We start from the raw sequence: 7,854 nt of genomic DNA, 5'->3' as shown, positions 1-7,854 counted from the left end.
TCCCTGTTCACTCTGATGATAGATTCTTTTGCTGACAAAAATTTTCACCCATTCTGTAGGTTCCCTGTTCACTCTGATGATAGATTCTTTTGCTGTGCAGAAGCTCTTTTGTTTAATCAGATTCCATCTGTCAATTTTGGCTTTTGTTGCCACTGCTTTTGGTGTTTTAGTCATGAAGTCTTTGCCCATGCCTGTGCCCTGAATGGTATTGCTTCTAGGGTTTTATGGTTTTAGGTCTTATGTTTAAGTATTTAATCCATCATGTGTTAATTTTTGTATAAGGTGTAAGGAAGGGTTCCAGTTTCAGTTTTTTTTTATTAGTCTGGCTAGAGGTCTATCTGTTTTCAGACAACCAGCTCCTGGATTCATTGATTTTTTGAAAGGTTTTTCATGTCTCTGTCTCCTTCAGTCCTTCTCTGATCTTAGTTATTTCTTGTCTTCTGCTAGCTTTCGAATTTTGAAATCTTCTGCCAGTTTTTCCAACACTATTTATTAAGTAGGGAATCCTTTCCCCATTGCTTGTTTTTGTCAAGTTTGTCAAAGATCAGATGGTGGTAAATGTGCAGCCATTATTTCTGAGGCCTCTGTTCTATTCCATTGGTCTATATATCTGTTTTGGTACCATGCTGTTTCAGTTACTGTAGCCTTGTAGTATAGTTTGAAGTCAGGTAGCGTGACACCTCCAGCTTTGTTGTTTTTGCTTAGGATTGTCTTGGATATATGGGCTCTTTTTGGTTCCATATGAAATTTAAAGTAGTTTTTTCTAACTCTGTGAAGAAAGTCAGTGGCAGCTTGATTGGGATAGCATTGAATCTATAAATTACTTTGGGCAGTATGGCCATTTTCGTGATATTGATTCTTCCTATCCATGGGCATGGAATGTTTTTCCATTTGTTTGTGTCCTCTCTTATATCCTTGAGCAGTGGTTTGTAGTTCTCCTTGAAGAGGTCCTTCACATCCTTTGTAAGTTGGATTCCTAGGTGTTTTATTCTCTTTGTAGCAATTGTGAATGGGAGTTTGCTCATGATTTGGCTCTCTGTCTATTACTGGTGTATTTGAATGCTTGTGATTTTTGCACATTGATTTTTGTATACCAAGACTTTGCTGAAGTTGCTTATCAGCTTAAGGAGATTTTGGGCTGAGACGATGGGGTTTTCTAAATATACAATCATGTCATCTGCAAACAGAGGCAATTTGACTTCCTGTCTTCCTATTTGAATATGCTTTATTTCTTTCTTTTGCCTGATTGCCCTGGCCAGAACTTCTAATACTATATTGAATAGGAGTGGTGAGAGAGGGCATCCCTGTCTTGTGCTGGTTTTCAAAGGGAATGCTTTCAGCTTTTGCCCATTCAGTATGATATTGACTGTGGGTTTGTCATAAATAGCTCTTATTATTTTGAGATATATTCCATCAATACCTAGTTTATTGAAAGTTTTTAGCATGAAAGGGTGTGGAATTTTATCAAAGGCCTTTTTTGCATCTATTGAGATAATCATGTGGCTTTTGTCATTGGTTCTGTTTGTGTGATGGATTACATTTATTGATTTGCGTATGTTGAACCAGCCTTGCATCCCAGGGATGAAACCGCCTTAATTGTGGTAGATAAGCTTTTTGATGTGCTGCTGGATTCGGTTTGCCAGTATTTTATTGATGTTCATCAGGGATATTGGCCTGAAATTTTCTGTTTTTCTGGTGTCTCTGCCAGGTTTTGGTATCAGGATAATGTTGGCCTCATAAAATGAGTTAGGGAGGAGTCCTTCTTTTTCTGTTGTTTGAAATAGTTTCAGAAGGAATGGTACAAGCTGCTCTTTCTTCCTCTGGTAAGATTCGGCTGTGAATCTGTCTGGTCCTGGACTTTTTTTGGTTGGTAGGCTATTAATTACTGCCTCAATTTTAGAACTTGTTATTGGTCTATTCAGGGATTTGACAACTTCTTGGTTTAGCCTTGGGAGGGTGTATGTGTTCAGGAATTTATCCATTTCTTCTAGATTTTCTAGTTCATTTGCATATAAGTGTTTATAGGATTCTCTGATGGTAGTTTGTATTTCTGTGGGATCAGTGGCAATATCCCCTTTATCATTTTTTATTATGTCTATTTGATTCTCATCTCTTCTTTTCGATATTAGTCTGTCTAGAGGTCTATCTATTTTGTTGATCATTTCAAACAACCAGCTCCTGGATTCATTGATTTTTTGAAAGGTTTTTCATGTCTCTACCTCCTTCAGTTCTGCTCTGATCTTAGTTATTTGTTATCTTCTGCTAGCTTTTGAATTTGTTTGCTCTTGCTTCTCTAGTTCTTTTCATTGTGATGTTAGTGTATCAATTTTAGATCTTTTCTGTTTTCTCCTGTGGGCATTTAATGCTATGAATTTCCCTCTAAACACTGCTTTAGCTGTGTCCCAGAGATTCTGGTACTTTGTGTCTTTGTTTTTATTGGTTTCAAATAACTTGTTTATTTCTGCCTTAATTTCATTATTTACCCAGTAGTCATTCAGGAGCAGGTTGTTCAGTTTCCATGTAGTTGTGCGGTTTTGAGTGAGTTTCTTAATCCTGAGTTCTAATTTGATTGCACTGTGGTCTGAGAGACTGTTTGTTATGATTTCTGTTCTTTTGCATTTGCTGAGGAGTTTTTTACTTCCAATTATGTGGTCAAGTTTAGAATAAGAGCAATGTGGTGCTGAGATGAATGTATATTCTGTTGATTTGAGGTGAAGAGTTCCATAGATATCTCTTAGGTCGGCTTGGTCCAGAGCTGAGTTTAATTCCTGAATATCCTTGTTAATTTTCTGTCTCATTGATCCGTCTAATATTGACAATGGGGTTTAGTACCACCAAGAGAGGGAAAAATGCGTACAATCAAACCTTGATATATCATTTATTGAAAATCACATTGCTATTTCAGAAATGTTGATGCCTGAAAGAACATATATTAGAATTTATGAAATATGATGGTGAGTTTTCCAGAAACATTATCTAATACATTATTATAATTATACTTGTAATTGTTGTAATTATTTGTAGATATCACCAGGAAAAGATAAGCAGACAAAATCAGGGTGTCTTAATCCATTTGGGCTGCCGTAACAAACTACCATAGATGGGGTGGCTTATAAACAACAGACATATTTCTCACAGTTCTGGAGGCTGGGATGTCCTAGATCAAAGCACCAGCAGATTTGGTGTCTGATGAGGGTCTGCTATCTGGTTCACAGACAGCCATATTCTTGCTTTGTCCTCAACATAGCTGAGGGTCCTGGGGAGCTCCCTGGGGTGCCTTTTATTAGAGCACTCATCCTACTTATGAGGGCAGAGCCCTCCCAAAGCTCTCATTTCTAGTACCATCATGATGGTGAATAAATTTTAATTTAAGAACTCTGGGGGAACAAAAACATTCAGTCTATAACATAGATAAGATCAAAGATGGTTTCCCTTTTCTAGAAGGTAACCATTTATACAGGAAGACTTTGATTTCCCCTACTATTTTTGGATCTTTACTAAACTCTGGAATAATTATACTTGGAAGAGCAAATATAAGACTACAGGGCTTTCTTATACAGTTATGCATATAAGCTTTGCATATACAGTTGAGAGCTTTCTAATATGGCTGTGGAAATTATGTGCTGGACAACTATAGGAAGGGTGGTTAACATGATATACCATATGAATCTTGCTCTCTAGCGTTGAACATTGCATATCCTGTGTGAATCCATGTGGTTAGCCTGCATAAATGTCATAGATAAGTCTAAGCAGCTTCATCTCTGATCCTTTATTCTGATAAGCCAGCATCATGGCACAAGACTTCCACTGGGAAAAGAGGGAATGGATGAGTTTGCAATCAATTTTGAGATTAAAGTTTTAAATTGTACACTTAGTAATGAAAAATGAGTAGAAGTGATAAAATCTGCCTAGGCTATTACAAAGAAATTGGAAAGGATTATTTGTTAGAATGTGGCTGAAGGTGTTAATGGCAAAAAAGGAAAATATATTCGTGTTTTTACCACATCATATTGAGAATCCTCAATAATATAGTTATATAAAATTGAGAGGAAAACATGCCTTTTGACTCAGAGAAATCTTCATTCTTCCTAAGAGAGACAGATATATGATAATGAATTAAGTGCTATTGAAGAGAAGGGTTCCAGCAGGTGCAAGGAGTGGGAAGGCATTAGTCCTGAGTGGGCAGCAGAGGAGACTTCTTTGAATAGCTGATATTTTATTTAAAAAGAATTTTTTTAAAAAAATTTTAGATTCAGGTGGTAATGTGCAGGTTTGTTACATAAATATATTGCATCATGCTGGGATTTGGGCTTCTATGGCACCCACCAACCAAATAGTAAATGCAGTACACAGTAGATAGCTTTTCAACCCTCTCTGCTCTCCCTTCTTCTCCCCTTTTGGGGTCCCCAGTGTTGATTGTTTCCATCTTTATGTCTGTATGTACCCATTGTTTAGTTTCCACTTATAAGTCAGAAGATGTGGTATTTGATTTTCTGCTTTTGTGTTAGCTCACTTAGGATAACTCCAGCTGCATCCGTATTGCTGCAAAGTACATGATTTCATTCTTTTTATGGCTGAATAGTATTCCATGGTGTACATGTACAACATTTACTTTATCTAATCCATCATTGACAGGCATCTAGGTTGATTCCATGTCTTTCTTGTTGTGAATAGTGCTGTGCTGCAATGAACAACATATGAGTGCCTGTGTCTTTTTGGCAGAATGATTCATTTTCTTTAGGATATGTACCCAATAATATGATTGCTGGGTTGAATGATAGTTTTATTTCTAGTTCTTTGAGAAATTTTCAAACTCCTTTCCACAGTGGCTGAACTAATTTGCATACTCACCAACAATGTATAAGCATTCCCTTTTCTTTGCATCCTGACCAACAGCTTTTATTTGTGACTTTTTAATAATAGCTATTCAGACTGGTGTGAGATGATATCTCACTGTGGTTTTGATTTGGATTTCCCTAATGATTAGTGATACTGAGCACTTTTTCGTGTGTTTGTTGGCTAAAAAGCTGACAGTTCATTTCATTTTATTTTTAAAAAACATTTATTTTAGGTTCGGGAGTACATGTGAAGGTTTGTTACACAGGTGAACTCGTGTCACAGGGGTTTGTTGTACAGCTTATTTCATCACCCATGCATAAATCCTGGTACCCAGTATTTATTATTTGTTCTTCTCTTCTTCCTCCCACCCTCCACTCTCAAGTAGACCCCAGTGTCTTTCATTCTCCCAAAGCTGACGTTTTAAACCAGCCCAAAATATAATAATTGTAATCCAAAGTCACGTGTGATTTCTGTTAATGATAAAAAAGATAATTTTTGAAGAGGAGTCCTTTTGGTAACCCACGTATTAAGGACTAAAGATTTGTACCTGTCCCCACCCCCAAAATCATATGTGAAACCCTAACGACCAGTGTGAATGTATTTGGAGATAGGGCCATAAGCAGATGGTAGAGTTTAAATGAGGTCATAAGGGTGGGGCCCTAATCTAATAGAGCTGGTGCACTTTTCAGAAGAGGAAGAGATATTGGAACGTGTCTCTCTCTGTGTGCATTCAGAAAGAAGGCCATGTGATATAGTTTGGATGTTGCCCCCAACCAAATCTCATGTCAAAATGTAATCCTCAATATTGGAGGTGGGAGGTGGAGAGAGGGGATTGGGTCACAGAGGCTGATTTCTCATGAATGGTTTAGCACCATCCCCCTTGGTACTGTCTTCACAATAGTGAGTTCTCATGATATTTGGTCATTTAAAAGTGTGTGGCACTTCCCCCTTCACTTTCTCTTGCTTCTGCTCTGGCCATGTGACATGCCTGCTCCCCCTTCACCTGCTGGCATGACTGTAAGTTTCCTGTGGCCTCCCTAGAAGCTGAGCAGATTCCATCATCATGATTCCTGTACGGCCTGCAGAACCATGAGCCAATTAAGCCTCTTTTCTTTATAAATTGCCCAGTCTGAAGTACTTCTTTATAGCACTGCAAGACTGGACTAATACACTATGTGAAGAAAAAGGTGATGTCTGCAAGCCAGGACGAGTACATCTACCAGAAACTGGGTTCTGCTGGAGTTTGATCTAGGACATCCAGCCTCCAGAATGGTGAGAAAATAAATTTGTATTATTGAAGCCACTCAGTCTGTGGTATTTCGTTATGGTAGCTCTAGTAGATTAATGCACCACATCTACTCTGTTTTCTGGCTCTATTCAACTAATTTTAGGCCATAACAGTAATATTAATTCATAATTCCCTGACAATACAAAGTAGTTTAGTTTTTGCCTTGCTTTTTATCCATCAAATTTCATTAGATTCTCACAATAGGCCAGTGAAATGTAAGTTATTTTCATTGGGCTATTTATAAATGAAAAAAATTTGAATTTGAGACTCGGAGTTTCAGCTAATAAGTTGCTCTAGGTTCATTGCTATTTCTACTCAAATCCAAACACTGCTTTAGCCAGGACAAGGGTCAGAAGCTCAGCAACTCTAAATCATAACAGCTGCATCTCCCCTCTCCACCTAAATATTGTGGTGATTTTAGAGGGAAAAAAATGAAATAAGATTTTTTTTTTTCTCAGAAAAGCAAAGCTTCCAGAGTTTTAGCAACTCTTTGAAGCCTAATGCCATAAGGTTGTTGACTTCATGGGGGTGTGTGGTGGGAGGCACAGTAGAAGAAGCACTTATTATAGTGACTGTACAGTATAATCCTAGAACATATTTGATCTATCTTCTATATGAACTATTCTTTCCAAGGATGTACGTTCCAAGTCATTATCTTAAAACATCAGTTAAGAGCCTTATCAGGTATGGTAATGCCTCAGGTGGAATTTGGAAAGTGCAATTATTAGGGTGCAAACACAGCTTCAAAACCATCAAGCAATCACACTCAGTCAGTTATGGTGTTGAAGTGAAAATAGCAGCAATTGGCATTTGGAACGATTACTTGGAAACTCTGGTTTGTGTTAATTCAGGGGCACAATTTTTATAGCAGGAATGATAACTCTATTTCTGGAGGGCCTTCCTACCCTGCAGATTACGATAATCTCTGAATCAACCCACAGTCCATGAGACTACAATTCTGTGAAGGCTCTCTGCTAATGCTCCCCTACTGTTTTTTTCCCACCATTCTTCAAGATGTATTTAACATTAATTTGCTCTCTGGATTGGTTATTGATTACACTGGAGCACATGGAGAAGCTGGCTAAGAGGCAACACTCTTTACAAAGTTCATTCACTTAAGTTTACAGAGGATGTAGGTGAGTCTGATCTGCTGGAGTCAAAGGATTTAAGGAAAAACAGTCTTTTCCTATGAGTAGCTAGCTTTGTATGTTAGCTTATTCCAGGTGAAATGAATAGGGCTCCTGATTGTATGAGGTCATGTGAAATTTACAAAATACCTTCTCAAACATGATCTTGGTTTTTCTTTCTTCCCTTTTTCCTTCTCTCCTTCCCTCCTTCTTTCTTCTCTCTTTTTCTTACCTCTTTGCCTTCTTACCTCCCTTTCTCCCTACTTCTTTTCTATTCTTCCTCTCTTTCTCCTTCCTTCCCTTCCCTCTTCTCCTCTCCCCTTCCCTTTTTTCCTTTCCCTTCCCTACCTTCTCCCCCTTCCCTCCCATCTCCTTCTCTCCCCTCCTCCTTCCTTCTTTTCCTTCCCCTTCCCTTTCCTTCTTTTCCCTTCCCTTCCCTTCCCTCCTTTCTCCCCCTTCCCTCCCGTCCTCTTTTCTACCCTCCCCTTTTCTTCTTTTCCCTCCTCTCCCTTCCCCTTCCCTTCCCTTCCCTTCCCTTCCCTTCCCTTCCCTTCCCTTCCCTTCCCTTCCCTTTCCTCAGGTTCCCTTTCCTTCCTTTCC

Source organism: Mandrillus leucophaeus, unplaced genomic scaffold (genome assembly GCF_000951045.1).
Source record: "Mandrillus leucophaeus isolate KB7577 unplaced genomic scaffold, Mleu.le_1.0 Scaffold14, whole genome shotgun sequence".
NCBI classification, from domain to species: Eukaryota; Metazoa; Chordata; class Mammalia; order Primates; family Cercopithecidae; genus Mandrillus; species Mandrillus leucophaeus.
Note: the sequence above shows the minus strand (reverse complement) of the source record.